A 16,015-nucleotide genomic window follows, 5' to 3' on the forward strand; every position below is an offset into this window, starting at 1 on the left:
CCCACTATACACGTGCATCATGGACTGGGCGTGGCAGGGTGTGCCCATCAGCATCTTGTGTTGGGAGGGGCAGGGCGTGCCCAGCCAGACCGCCTGTGGGCATGGCTACAGCCTAGGCTACTTAAGCCCCACCTCTGCTCCAGTCCGTGCTTTGCGTTACTTTGCCTTGCAATGTGATGCTCACTGCGATTCTGTCTGCAGATATCATCCCTTCTACCTGAGAAATCAAGAAGCCTGCAATTGCTTACCTTGAAACGCAGAGTTGTCCTCATCGACACGAGCGGAGAAACCTGGAAACCTGCAAGTCTGCCATTACTCACCCGCAAATCAATCAATCACGTCACGACCGCTACGCTGGGAAAGAAGAGAAGAGAAAGGTTAGCACAACACCTTTGAAAGCACGCGCAACGCCAAGTTTGCTCGCGCCCGCTTCAAAACCTGTTGCTCATGCCGCTGCATACCGCAGCGTGGACATCTGCATACAGGGACCCATTGCCACTCATCGCAGTCACCTCAGCACATCGCGCTGCGCTCCGGAGCCACATCAGCACCTAAAAAGGGGAAAAAGAGACGAGGTGAGCACGGGAACGATAATCCCCATTAACTACCAACATTGCAACAGATGCGAAGGACATAAAAGACACAAAATACTCACCGGATCACAAATACTTACCGGACTGCCACAAAAGGGGAGAAGACACACATAAGGACTATGCCGCAGCTGGCCTGGGTCAGTCCTCACTAGGAACCAGTGAAGTAACTGGGTTCCTGAAGATTAGCACCCCTGCGAGGACAGCAGGACGGAGAGCCCATCATTGCAAAACAGGTGAGCCACCCAGCGCCCATCCCCAAGGGGTACGAACAGAAAGGATCGGGGGGGGGTTTAAGACCACCCTAGAACTGTCAAGACTCAACTTACCTTTCTGTCCACATAGGAGCAGACCCGGGGAGGTTGTTCGGGACCATCCTAGTCTGGGAACCAGAGGTAGGTTGTCCATCACTCAGAAGCACAGGACCAGTAGCAGCTAATGCCTCCGCAGAGATCAGGTGAGCATAAAAATATGTACCATCTCTGTATCCACTTCCCTACATTTCGGGCATGTCTGTACACTTGCGCGGTTGAACTTCGCTAGTTTCTTAGGGGTCAAGTATGCTCTGTGGGTTACGTACATCTGAATTTGTTGTAACCACACATTCCTCGATACCTTCTTAAGGTACCCTTGCGCTCTACTCCACAGCCCGTCTTCCATTGGTTCTCCCACATCCTCCTCCCAGTTTAATCTTGTTTGGACCACCTATTCCCCTAACTTAGATATCAACAACTCATATATAGGGGATACCTCATGTCCTCCTTCCGACACATCATAAAATGTTTCTATTACTGCCTCTGGTTGTCGGGCTAGTACGGCTGCAGGCCATGTGCTGTTTATAATCTCCAGGAGCTGAGCATATGTGATGTGCTGTCCGCGATGTAATCCTGTGTCTTCTGCCAGCCTTTCAAAATCCCTAGGCTCCCTGTCTATCCATATATCGCCTACCGGTGCTATCCCCACCGGTTCCCACTTCCGTCTGATGTTGAGCCTGATTTGTTCATCTACTTCCAGTGCCACAAGTGGTATCTGCGGGGACCACAGGGTGGGGTTGTTTGCCAATCGACAAGCTATACGCCAAATCTCCCCTCCCAGATTTAACAACCTGCCCTCCCCAACTCTTTTTTTTAGGTAGCCACATTCTTTCATTCAGAAAAAAAGGGGCGCACTCGGCACTCAACAACTTAGACTCAGGTGTCTGCTCCTCCGATAGCCATTTAGCTACGTATTGGAGCTGACTAGCCAGGTGGTATACTTCGAAGTTTGGCAATTTAATGCCTCCTTGTTCATATGGATTTTGTAGTTTCCAGAATGCTATTCTCTTTCTTGAATTGTGCCAGATGAAAGCCCCTGCATATGCTCTGCAGTTTCAAGAAGAACCTTTTGGGTATTTCGTGTGGGATATTTGCAAAATTAAAATAATGTAATAATCTGGGCAGCACCACCATCTTCAGTAATGCTGCTCTTCCCATCATGGATAGTGGTAGTTTGGTCCAAAATGCCATGTTTTTCTCAATTTTAGACAACGCCTTTACCGTGTTCTGTCTGTGTTCTACTTCGGGATCGTGATATATATCAATACCTAGGTATCTGAACGTCTCGGTTTCCCAGTCTACCAGTAATAGCGGCAGCTTGTGCTTAGGCGTTCCTACATACCTTCCCAGGGGGTATATACTTGATTTTTGCGGGTTAAGTTATACCCTACCGTGTCGTGTATCATACCATTACCTCTAAAATATATTGTAGGTTTTCTTATGGATATTGCAACTATAGGAGCATGTCATCAGCGTACATTGATATCAGGTGTTGCCCTCCCTTGGTACTGATTCCGACTTCCCCATACTCCTTCCTCAAATACGCTGCTAAGGGTTCCAACGCCAAAATAAAGAGCACCGGGCACCACAGGCATCCTTGCTTAGTTGCCATTGTTCTGAAATGGTGGAACCCGTTTTGACCCTTGCTACCGGCTCACTATATAATAGCCACACCCATTTCAGGTATGTGAGTCCGATCCCGCATTCTTCCAGGACCACTAGCAACCAAGGCCATTTGACTGAATCGGCCGCTTTCACTGCGTCAAGTGAAATTATCGCCACTGCGAGCCCCTTGGGTGTGATCCATGATGTGATGTAATCGCCTCAAATTGATAGTTATGTTCCTGTGTGGAACATAGCCCGTCTGGTCTGATTGTATACATTTACTTATAACTGGTTTCAACCTGTTAGCCATAATTGCCGTCAGGATCTTCCCATCTTTGAGTAGTGAGAGGGGTCTATGAGATCCGGTTTATTGGGTTTGAAGAGCGGGATGATAATCGCCTCACGTAGAGTCTCAGGCAGTCTCCCCATGCTGAGTGCCTCGTTGAACATTGCTGGTAGTGGGGGCAGTATTTCTGACTTGTAAGCTTTATGGAATTAGTTGGGAAGTCCATATGCTCCTGAGGCTTTGCTAGTGGGCAGGCACTTTATTCCATGTTCTATCTCTTCTAATCAACTCCAAAGTAAGCCTGTCTGGAAATCCTCTCGAAGCTGGTTGTAGTTCCTCTGCAGTTGCTGCTGGAACCGAAGAGCCAGGGATAGGAACACCAGATTGTGTGCATTGCTTTTAAGTCGGACTTGAGCCTTAAGAAGATCCTCTGGACTGCCCTGTTCCAGGACTGACCAAGCTTGAGCCACCTCAACAGAGTGCTGGACCCCAGAAGCAAGGAAAGTCCGAAGTGGTATCCGAGAACCGCAGTGTTGCTATTTGCTGTTAGACGCGAGGATCTGAAACACAGAAGAACAGCTGATTTGAAGTTTGCCCATTGCTGCCGCTGACTGTCCCATTGCAGAGCAGGAGTCCCCAGATGTCCTCCCTCTTGTCCCCACGACTGAGTCCCCGGAACAACAGGATCTGCAGAGCTGTACAGGAACAGAAGCCAGCTGGAACCATTTCTTCTAACCAGAGGTACTGTAAAGTCTAAGAGAACTTACCTCTTGCTGTGTAGCCTTACTTGCTCTCAGTTGAGACCTGTCTTGGTTACCTTGCAGATTTGCTAAAGTGTTGCCCCTTACAAGCCTCTCAGCTTGTGGCCCTTCAAGTGTTCTATTTTTAACAAACATTTCTACAAACATTGTGCAAGACTTTTTACCTACCTGCAAACGAAGATCTCCAGCTCCCCTTGACATTGTACAATTAACATTGGTTGTCCTGGCTCCCTGAGAGACTCCTATTGACCTCTGACTTGGCCTTTGGAAGGTGTTTTTTAAAGTACTTGCTTATTTTTGAGTTATTTGTTAACCTTTTGTATTATTCCTCTATTCTATCTTTTTCACCTAACTTAGTATTGCTCTAAATGTACCAGTGACAAATCAATGTCCACAGTGTCCTAGCTATTTAAGTCACCTGAGGGTGTAGGAAGTGTTTGTGTGCCATCCCCAATGGGTGTCATCTGATTTAGACAAACTAAGAGTGTGTTTTGAAGTAAAAGTTACATGTTTTTGCTCCCTTTCTGAAGAAGGCTTATATAACTGACTGTGAAATAAATTAATAATTGTTTCATCAAGAAACCTTGATTATAAGTGTTTATTTGGATAACTATATTGTGAAACTCTGTGTCACAACATTACTGCTCGCATTGACCCCTCTTGAGATAAGCCTGGCTGCTCGACCACACTACCAACCTGTGTAGTTCAGTCTTATACCAAAGGTTGGGTCCCTATTGCCAGGAGGTCAAGGTTATTGTAGTGCACCCAAAGGGTACTGCATATAATCTTGCCTAACACCAGCGATGGCCACAAATTCGGAGGAACCAGCGTGCACGCAAGAGCAACAGACCGCCGTCGGCGGACTTGTGAGCTCTTTGTCGCAAGAAGACCGCATGAATAGACTGCAGGAGTAAGCTGTCGATTCTCAGACCTCGAAGATGGAGGTGCAGAAGGAGGGAACCCCCAGTCAGAGCAATAAGAACAAAGCAAAAGAATTTGACATCTTTAAGAGAAACTAGATGGAACAAGAGTTTAATCTTGGGGTTAATCTGGTTAACCAGGTACTTCAGCAAAACCAGCACAGAATTCAATGAAGTCTATGATGAAACATCCAAGGATAGCACACATTAAAGAGGTTCGTCAGAAAAAAATAAAAAACAAAAGTACACCACCCAAGCCGAGATCCAAAGAGAGCCGCTCTTTTATCAGAAATCTAACCCTTCCAAAACATGACGAATCGTTACAGATGGAAAATCTGTCAGGCTGGCCTCTACCCCCCTCTACCCCGCAAGTCTAAGGAGCCTAGCTGCCACTGCACTCAGCAACCAACAATTGGGTTAAGAACAAGATCAGAAGAGGTTGTCGATGAGGACCTGATGGAGCTCTCCACGTACACCGTGACTGAAGGGGAGGAGACCAAAGATTCACTGAATCCGGAGGACAACCAAACTTACGTTGATCTGGACTCTACCGTGGATGAGGATGGAGCGGCAAAGGAAGGTGAGCCCTGCCTTGACAAAAACATAGAAGCCTTCAACCACCCCCCAATCCACATACCAGAGCACAGAAAACCTGACATTGGGGACTAGAGCTGTGAGACCTTACCCATCCTCGTTCTCGGAAGGAATAAGTAAGGTAGGGTCACAGGTGAACCTGAGGCTTGCACCCAGAGACGACCCCCACAATTCTGGCTTGGGCCCCAGCAACACCAGGCACCTGCGTAAACATAATAGACGCAAAGAAATCACGGCACACAGATGAGCGAACCATCAAATTTCATGAGGTAACCAATCAAGCCAGGCCAGCGGATGAAGAGGGTGGCGGCCTTGAAGTTCGGAATACGACTGCCTCCTCAAGAAGGGGTGGCAAAGTATCAGTAAACTGGGGGAGCTCCACCGAAAAGGAATCAAGAGAAATGTACACCTCCTCCTTTAAAACAATGGAACAAAGGAGAAAGGAAGTGCTTATGAGAGGTACAACTGTGATGCTGACAGCCACAAGACTAATGACCAGAGCTCGACTCAAGACCTAAGACGGGCCCCAAGTGGAGCTCCCACCCAAGCAAGTAATAGCTTGCTATTGGAGAGAATACTACACTTAAATGATGGCCTGATCTTGAATCGAGCAAACGTCTCACGTCTGTTTCACCATGTCCCAAGTCTAAGGTTGCTGACATCTAATGACATGGACATCATCGAGTTTCCTGAATAAGAGAGGTTAGACAAGGTGATTGTCTTCCTTGCTGTCACCACCACTAACCCTGTAGCACATGCCCCCACCAACCCTGTAACACATTCACACATATTTGCCCCAGGGCTCTCCCATTGGGTTCATAAATCATTACAACATTTTCACAGCACAGCATGTGGAACCTGGAGAGAGCCCAGCTGGACCCAGGCATGGCGCTCATGGCATCAGTTGCAGCATTCATCACTGGGCTAGTCGCCCAACATGGAGGGGAACCAGCCCTGAACTCAATTGTGGACAGCATTCTAGTCTCTGGGTGTGGCTGGCTATTTAAGCCAAACGCAGACATGCTTCCTCTCTTCACGTTGAACTGCCCAAGGCAGCGGAATGCTCAACGTGCTCCGGAGGATCTAACGTCACTGCCGTAGCGGCCACAGTGTCCCAGGCTACGCGCAATCTACAACTTTACTGGTGAGCTCCTCCAGCTTCTTCTGCGACGCGACTCATATGTTTCCAGCTGTCAGGTCCCGCGACGACTTCAGGATACTCCTCCATCATTCCGCAACTCGCTTGTTTCTAGTCTTTGGGTCCCGCAACGACTCCAGGCTCCTCCTCCTCCATTCCGCGGCTCGCCTTTTCCCAGTCTTCGGTTGCCCGCTACGAACTCCAGGTTCCTCCACTACGCTGCGCCCATCTCAGCTCTGCAAGCCTGCAAGAGAGTAATAACACGTGTTAAGCCACAAGTACAAAAGGTGCATTACCAGGTAACAAGTGAAAGTGAGGTCTGAATGCTTAAAGGGGAAATACAGTGCAAAGTCTACATTAAGCAAAAGTAATCTACGGCAAAGGAAGCCAGCAAGAAGGCAAGACTGAATATAGAAAGTAGAGCAAGAACTTACTAAAGATATCAGCAAGAAACTAGTGCAAAGACTGCAGTAAGCAAAAGTAGTATACAGCCAAGGAAACAAGCAAGAAGGAAAAGACTTACAAAAGAAAGCGAGGCACCAAGCAAGGAAAGGTACTCAGTGACTGCGATAGAGTCTACCATCATTGCCTGAACGTGCCAAAACAGCGCAGCAAGCCTGGGATCGAACATCAGTGACGTAACTGATGATACTGGACAATTGCGCCCCTGCTGAGGAATAAGAGCAGGACGGAGAGCCTACCTCCTATTTACACAAGGTGAGCACATTCACAGGTGGGAGGTTCACAGGGAAGTGGCGAGGGGGTGTGTATACCTACCAGTTCCCTAGATACTCACATTTGCCCTGCATTCTTGATTCCAATCCTAGACACAGTCATCCCTGAAGAGGCCGTCAGGAGTTTAGCACCGCAAGGAGGCTCCAGGCGCTCCCGCAGAGCTTAAGGTGAGCGTAACGGAACGCAAAGCCAGCTTTGAAACCTCTGCCTGAGTACCATGGAGACCTCCGATACCAACCAATTAGCCCAGTTATTAGGGGAATTGTGTGCCAAGGTCCATGCCGCCCGGCAGGAAACTCATTGCGGAGAGAATTAGTCTTAAATAGAGACCGGACAGAGGAGTTAGCACGTCAAATGCTACAGAATCAAGCTGGACAAGCCCCATTACCAAGGAGTCAACCCCCCTCCTGCACCCTCAACAACCCAAGAACCCAAGTAGTTCTCCCAGGGGCGGTACCAGTGGCCCCACCCGAACGGTATTCCAGGGATCCAAACAAATTTGCTGTTTTCATGAACCAGTGTCATCTGCATTTTCTTTGTAGACCTTGGGCGTTTTCCAATGAGCAGTGTTGGGTCGCCTTCGTTTTGTCATACTTGGGGGGAGGGAGGTGGGAGTGCAGCAGACTGGTCCATTCCTCTTGTAAACCGAGATGACCCATTGTTGCGTAACTTCGTGGGTTTTCAGCAAGAATTGGGAAAGCTGTTTGCCCGACACACCAGGGGCCAGGCCCTAGACAACGAGCTCCTATCACTGCGACAGGGGAGTCACGATCTATTGACATACATAGCCACATTTAACAGGTTGGTGGCAGAGACCAACTGGCCCGAGGAAAAAAAGAACCACCCTTTTTCACCGGGGGCTACGAGGAGAATTAAAGGACGTTCTTGCCAAAGTCGTTAACCCTCCAGATGATTGTGCAAAATTCATCAATCTCGTGGTATGACTTGATCACAGACTACAGGACCGAAAGACTGATCGAGCACGGTCAGAAGGAAGAACAATGTTTGTATGTCGCAGAGAACAGCAATCTTGCAAGTCAGAGAACCAACCAGAACCCATGCAGATCAGCGGGGTACGGAGCCCATTGACCAAAGCAGAAAGTGAAAAGAGACAACAGCAGCAGCTGTGTTTGTATTGCGGTAAAGCAGGACACTTCTTACGCAACTGTCCAGTGAAACCACCCAGGAAAACCGTAGTAGCGTTGGACAGAGAAGAACCCAGATCTGACTCGGAAAACTCCAACGCCCGGCAAGCGTAGAGATACGCTTGTCGAGCAAGGAGAAGGAACTACAGACCTCTCATCTCGTCGTCCCAGTGATCCTGATCAGCCAATAGCAGCCATCTCGGATGCATGCCCTAGAGGCATACATAGATAGTGGTGCAATAGGCAACTACATCGACCCAGGACCTGGTGGGCCGAATTGGTCTCCTCACACATCCAAAAGCAATGTCGGAGAACGTTACGGCGGTAGATGGCACCCAGTTATCCTCTGGACCCGTGACCCACTGTCACAACCCTTACCCAGACCCCCAATGGCAAGCCCACTTGCCAGGTAGGATCAGGGCTCGGGTCTCCATTAAGGCCTTGAAGGCCTGGCACCCACTCCCAAGACTCTCTTGGGGCCATGCTCATACACTTTGAAGAACATGTGTAAAAGGGGACTACTTTTTTCATTTGGGCCTGCAGCCAACATGGAGGCACCCAGGCTGCAACGTGACGCTCACCGTGTCCTGTGACAGCCACGAGCCTCGGAGAAGCGAACCTGCAGAGGAGACAAAAAAGGACATTGTTAGCAGCATCTTACCTGCAATCTCTATCCTGTTCACCGCTCTCAGCTCCAGTGAACAGCTTCTTCTGGACTCTGCATACCTTCCGGACCGAAAGACCTGAAAGGAGAAAGGAGAGGACAACATTGGAGAAGGCATATTCTGACATTGCTAAACCACAAACAGCACAACAAGCTCTGCGCATAGCGCTTACTTAACGCATTTTAGCGCACATCATGCGCCATCATTACCGGTGAGGCCCAACTAAACCAGTTCACCACGCTGAAGCTCCGCACACCTAAGGGAGAAAAAAGACATTATTAGACAAAGAAAGGCATGCAAGGATAACAACAACAAACAGGCACGCGCCAGTGAAGTAACTTGGCCGCACATGCCCACAGACGACGACGCGCCCGTGCCAAGAAGGCAGGACGGAGAGCACGCCTAATTCCACAACAAGGTGAGGAGGGCCCAGAGGGGCTGAAGTCACATGGGGTGGTGGGAGGAAACTTACCTCAGTTGGCCAGTCTTGAACCCAGCCCTCCTGTATTTTCAGGTTGAACATCCTCCGTAGACAACATCCTGGGAAACTGGGGAGAAGATACCAGCAACCAGCCCGGGCTTAGTGGCGTCCCTGTGGATGCCAGGTGAGCGTAACAACCATTGCACTGAAACCATAACACTCCTTTGCTAGGATGGCCACAGAGAAGACATTGCCTTTGACCTAATAAGCGCTCCCCAGTTGCAGATGATCCTGGGAGTACCATGGTTAGAGGTCCATAACCCGCGTATCGACAGGCGTACGAGAGTGTTAACCTTCTCCGAGGAGTGCACCCGTTCCTGCTACACAGTTACGAATTCCCAGGAAAGACCGGTACAAACCATATCAAAGAAGAAAGCCGTGCTCGGCCTATTGGGCGTTCTACCCCCGGCATATGCTGATTTCCAAGATGTATTCCAAAAGCTAACACGTTGCCACCACATCGGGCATATGACTGCCAGATAGATCTCATCCCTGGTGCCCAGGTTCCATGTAGCCGCATTTATACGCTAACCGAACAGAAGAATACTCATCTGAAAACATACTACTGCAGTACTTGGCAAACGGTTTTATTTCGACCCTCGAAGTCCCCGGCAGCCTCACCTCTCTTCTTCGTTCCAAAAAAAGAGGGGGCCCTGAGGGCTTGCATAGATTACCGGTTGCTAAATCAAATAACAATAGAAAATCAATACCCTCTGCCGCTCATTCCAGAACTTCAAGACCAAGTGAAAGATGCACAGATCTACACCAAACTGGATTTGCGAGGGGCATACCACCTGGTATGGGTTAAAAAAAGGGGATGAATGGAAGACAGCATTCCAGACGAAATACTCGTCTTTACGAGTAACAGGTGATGCCCTTTGGGTTGTGCAATGCCCCGACTGCTTTTCAGAACTTCATGAACAATGTACTAAGGGACTTATTAGATGTCTGCGTCATGGTGTACATCGACGATATCTTGGTATATTCCACCACAGAACGAGAACGCGTCAAACATGTACGGGCTGTCCTTGACAGACTCTGATGCCATCGACTCTACGCTAAACTAGAAAAATGCTCCTTTCATGTATCAGAAGTGGAGTTCTTAGGATTTATCCTCACCCCTCAGGCCATCAGAATGGACAACAGGAAAGTGGACGCAATTTGAAATTGGCCATCAACCACCTCCATTAAGGGAATCCAGAGCTTTCTTGGCTTTGCGAACTTTTATCGCCGCTTCATACCAGGCTTCTCCCAAGTGGTCCATCTGATCACATCCATGCTACGAAAAAATTAATGATTTGATTGGCCCATACAGGCAGAAGCAGCTTTTCAGGCCTTGAAACTGAAGTTCACTTCAGCCCTAATTTTGACACTCAAAACCTGACCTTCCTTACATAGTTAAAACGACACCTCCAGCACCGTCTTGGGAGCGGTCCTCTCGGAGAGAAACGCTGAAACCGGCCAACTACATCCAGTTGCGTTTTGTGGTCGAAGACGTTTTCTCCGGCTGAAATGAACTACGCAATTACCGACAAGGAGCTCCTCGCAATCAAAGCAGCCTTCAAAGAGTGTCCACATTACCTCTTAGGGGCCCAGCACACGGTCACTGTCATCACAGACCATCGCAACCTGCAATAACTGAAGTCGGCAAAAGCGCAATCATCCCGCCATCTCCGATGGGCTTTATTTTTTGAGAGTACGATTATGTCATCACGTACTGCCCGGGAGTACGTAACGACAAGGCCGACGCGTTGTCATGCCTGGGTGGTGGGGAAAATGCATATGAAAAACAGGAACCAACAGCCATTATACCCGAAAGCAAACTCCTGGGGGTTACAATAACTACTCCACTAGATGACCGAAAGGCCGAAGTACTACAGCATATGAGTAGAGAGGAACTTCAGGCATGGGTTGCCAGAAGCAGTCAGCATACGCTTATTAACGGGTTGCCATGTTTCAGGGAACGACTATACCTCCCAACAGTGGCTCAACGAGAAAGAATAATCGCCAACTATCACGATGCGTTATTGGAAGGGCATCATGGAATAGCAAAGACCTTGGCCACAATTCGAAGGACTTATTGGTGGTCTGCCTGGCGAAAAGATGTCACTCAGTTTGTGCTCTCAAGCGGCATCTGTGCACAAAATAAATCCCAAAAACAGAAACCAGCGTGTCTCCTACATCCCTTAGCTGTTCCACCCACATCATGGCATACATTGTGCCTTGATTTCATTACCGATCTACCCCCCTGTAATTGTTACAATACAATACTGGTTGTTGTAGATCTATTCTCGAAGATGGCCCACTTTATTCCTCTGAATGGGTTACCCACAGCACTCACCCTAGCAAAGGTTTTCCTGGAGCAAGTAGTCAGGTTACACGGTTTCCCATCGATCCTAGTGTCGGACCGAGGTAGTCCATTCATTTCCAAGTTCTGGCGAAAGAGTTGTGAACTGGCTCAGGTGGATGTACGCCTGTCCACCAGTCACCACCCTCAAACCGACGGCCAAACAGAACAGACTAATCAGATGCTCGAGTAATACCTAAGATGCTTACTTTCATCAATCGGAAAATACTTGGAAAGTTGTCCTATAGATTGCAGAATATGCTTACAACAACTCGCAGCATTCTACTACCGGACAAAGTCCATCCTATGTCCTGGATGGATGACACCCACGAACCTCCATCTTTGACCCACCGGAGGAACTTGAGATGCCAGGAGTAAAGACTCTGCATGCAACCATCAAACAAGTGTTTAAGGAGGCCACAGTGCAATTGACGAAGGCCAAAGAAAGGCACAAGAAATTTGCAGATCAACATCGGAAGGCAGCGCCGACTTATCAAGTTGGAGACGCTGTATGGTTAGCCTCAAAACACGTCCCAACAAAGGGGCCTTGAACGTTCCGTCCAAGATACCTAGGCCCATACACCATCGAGTCAATTATCAATGCGGTGGCAATGAAATTGGCTCTACCATCAAACATGCGTATCCACCCGGTGTTCCATGTTTCACTCCTGAAACCTGTCCAACCTGGCACCCGGTTACAAGCACCTCCGACACCTACGATTGTGGACGGGGAACTAGAGTACAAAGTCAGGAACATACTGGACTCCAAGACAATTGGGTCCAAATTGTATTATCTAGTTGAATGGAAAGGATATGGGCCACAAGACGCATCCTGGGAGCCCAGTGAACATGTCCATTTCCATTTTAAGAGGTGCCTTGGGGGGAGAACTGTCACAACCACTAACCCTGTAGCACTTGCCCCCACCAACCCTGTAACCCATTCACACATATTTGCCCCAGGGCTCTCCCATTGGGTTCATAAATCATTACAACATTTTCACAGCACAGCATGTGGAACCTGGAGATAGCCCAGCTTGACCCAGGCATGGCGCTCATGGCATCAGTTGCAGCATTCATCACTGGGCTAGTCGCCCAACATGGAGGGGAACCGCCCCTGAACTCGATTGTGGGCAGCATTCTAGTCTCTGGGTGTGGCTGGCTATTTAAGCCACACCCAGGCATGCTTCCTAGCTTCACGTTAAACTGCCCAAGGCAGCGGAACGCTCACCGCGCTCCGGAGGATCTAACATCATTGCCGTAGCAGCCACAGTGTCCCAGGCTACGCGCAATCTACAACTTTACTGGTGAGCTCCTCCAGCTTCTTCCACGACGCGACTCACCTGTTTCCAGCTGTCAGGTCCTGCGACGACTTCAGGATACTCCTCCATCATTCACGGCTCGCCTGTTTCTAGTCGTCGGGTCCCGCAACGACTCCAGGCTCCTCCTCCATCATTCCACGGCTCACCTGTTCTCAGTCTTCGGCTCCCTGCTACAATCTCCAGGTTCCTCCTTCACACTCCGCCCATCTCAGCTATGCAAGCCTGCAAGAGAGTAATAACATGCATTAAGCCACAAGTACAAAAGGTGCATTACCAGGTAACGAGTGAAAGTGAGGACTGAATGCTTAAAGGGGAAATACAGTGCAAAATCTACATTAAGCAAAAGTAATCTACAGCAAGAAGACAAGACTCAATATAGAATGTAGAGCAAGAACTAACTAAAGATATCGGCACAAAACTAGTGCAAAGACTGCAGTAAGCAAAAGTAGTATACAGCCAAGGAAACAAGCAAGAAGGAAAAGACTTACTAAAGAAAGCAAGGCACCAAGCAAGGAAAGGTACTGAAGGACTGCCATAGAGTCTACCATCATTGCCTGAATGTGCCAAAACAGTGCAGCAAGTGTTTTTCCAATGCCACAGCCGGCCTGGGCTTGGATCGAACATCAGTGATGTAACTGATGATACTGGGCAATTGCGCCCCTGCTTAGGAATAAGGAGCAGAACGGAGAGCCAACCTGCTATTTACACATGGTGAGCACATTCACAGGTGGGAGGTTCACAGGGAAGTGGGGAGGGGTGTGGATACCTACCAGTTCCCTAGATACTCATGTTTGGCCTGCATTCTTGATTCCAATCATTGACGCAGTCATCCCTGAAGAGGCAGTCGGGAGTTGAGCACCGCGCAGAGGTTCCAGGCGCTCCTGCAGAGCTAAGGTGAGCGTAACACTTGCTTCGTCAATAATCAAACAACTTTGGTTGGAAGAGGGCCCTCGTCTGCTACCAATGGGATTTGACCTGATGAAATTTGAGAGTTCACCTGCACTGTCCCAGGAAGCTCTGAATCAAACCCATGTACCTTTGGGAGCCAGAGACACATCTCAGAATGGTGGTGACTGACACCAGGACCTTAACAAAGCAACCCATCCAATAATGACAATCACGGTACAGGGCTACAGGATGGAGACGGAACGCAACGCCAACATAACAATGGCGATCCAGAAGGGAGATGAAAAAAACTGGAAATGGTTGGCGGTGATTCTGGCGGACAAAATCAGAAAGTCATAATGCCATGAACTCATCGCTGCTAACGAGTTTATATTTGGCGGCTGGATCACCAGAGGCTTTGCCCACTTGTTTAGTCAAGGGGAACTATATTTCGAAACCTTTGACATCATTTATTTTACAAGAAACGTGGCTGCAACACAGCCCTATATTAGGTTACACCATTTACCTAAATTCTGCATTAAAAGGATCAAAAGGTAGGCCTATGTCAGGTCTATTAACTGCCCTAAGAAACAGGATCAATCTTACAGGACTGTCGATAGAAAACCCCAACCCCTACATTCAAGTGATAATGCTAGAGGTGGGGCAAGGTGATGTGGCAAGTCGAAGAGCCTTGATTGTATTCAATTTATACTGGAACCCAGAAGCACTAGAAACACAGCATCTACCGGAAACTATAACAGACATACTTGATCAACCGATAGAGCGGTGGCAAGACCCTTGGATCATCATCAGTGGAAACTTGAACATCCATTGCTTCTACCTAAATCGAGTTCTTATCCAGAGTGCAGACATATCGGATGGCTCAGCGGTAAAAGAGGTCTTGATTGGTGGCATAACTTTGCCCTGAGAAACATTGACAACATGAACGGGCACACCAAGGGCGACATTCCAGCTCAAATCACAAAGAAAGGAAGAAGGGACGGGCAATCTTGGATTACATCTTTATGTCCCTAAATATGACCTCTCTAGTAAGTCTGCTGGAAGTGGAAGACATGACCACGAGCTATCATAACCTGCTGAGACTAACTTGTGTACATTTTGAGTAAACATCAAAGGGAGTTCCATCTGGTTGTGCTGGGGGTGATGCCGGGAAGAAATAGGCTGATCATTAACCTGGAAAGAATTGGCCATCTGACCACCAAACTAAGATCCCAAATAGGGCGTGTAAGCGGGAGATCAGACGAGCAACCTATTGACTACTCCATCATGTTGAAGGACTTTGTGGAACACCAGAACTTAAGTAACAAAAATACCATCTGTTACTGCTACAAATACGACCTGTAGTTGGCCACAAGGAAGAAGACCCTTAATTCCAAAATGCGCAACCTTAAAAAGGATGGCACAGTGGAAGCTCTGTTCTTAACAAACAGTGTAAGCAACTGTATTGCAACTGGGTGCTTTCACATAGGAAGAGGATGTTACAACAAGACTCTGAAGCAATGTTGAACAAGATCGCATCTAAAAATACTGGGGAAAACTGGCAAATAATCAATTCAATGCATGCACCACAAGATGTATCAGTCAGTGCATGGGTAGACCATTTTGCCTTGCTCTTTGAGTGCAAAGAAGAGGACCTGAGCCGAGATGCACCATTGCACAATATTCCGTGGAGCTTCACCACAGAAATAGAAGACATCCTGGACCATATAAAGAAGGCTAGCAACTCAAGGGCGGCGGGCCTAGACGGAATGACCAACACCATATTAAAAAAAGACCCAGAGCTATGGGAACTATTTTTATATGGACTTTTTTTCCACATCAAAAAGTCTAGACAAGTTCTGTTGTCATGGAAGTCTTATGTGGTGGTCCCCATCTACGAGAAAGGGGACAGGTCAGATCCCAGGAACTATCAGCCTTTCATCCTCCTAGATGTGGCAGGCAAAATATTTGTGTCCCTGATCTTGAAGTCTCTGTTATCCTGGAGCGTGTCCTCTGGCCATCGGGACAAATGGCACGCGGGCTTTGTCAAGGGTGTCGGCACCTCTCGTAACATCTTCCTGATTCATATATTAAAGGCTCGAGCAGAGAGGGAGAAAGAGGCAAAGATATGGCATTCATTGACTTGGCACAAGCATTTGACTCTATAAATCGGCCTAAGCTATGGAGGAAACTTGAGGGTTAGGGATGCCCCTGTGATATCAGAGGCGCA

At 48.3% G+C, this 16,015-nt stretch overlaps 1 protein-coding gene across 1 annotated transcript in view; it reads left to right on the plus strand.

The window, feature by feature from the left end:
- MEGF8 (multiple EGF like domains 8) overlaps nucleotides 1-16,015 on the plus strand; it is a 1,665,761-nt gene that overhangs the window by 1,634,316 nt on the left and 15,430 nt on the right. The gene's annotated exons all lie outside the window — the stretch shown is intronic.

This window comes from Ambystoma mexicanum, chromosome 1q (genome assembly GCF_040938575.1).
Source record: "Ambystoma mexicanum isolate Mex_15411 chromosome 1q, UKY_AmexF1_1, whole genome shotgun sequence".
Classification (NCBI taxonomy): Eukaryota; Metazoa; Chordata; class Amphibia; order Caudata; family Ambystomatidae; genus Ambystoma; species Ambystoma mexicanum.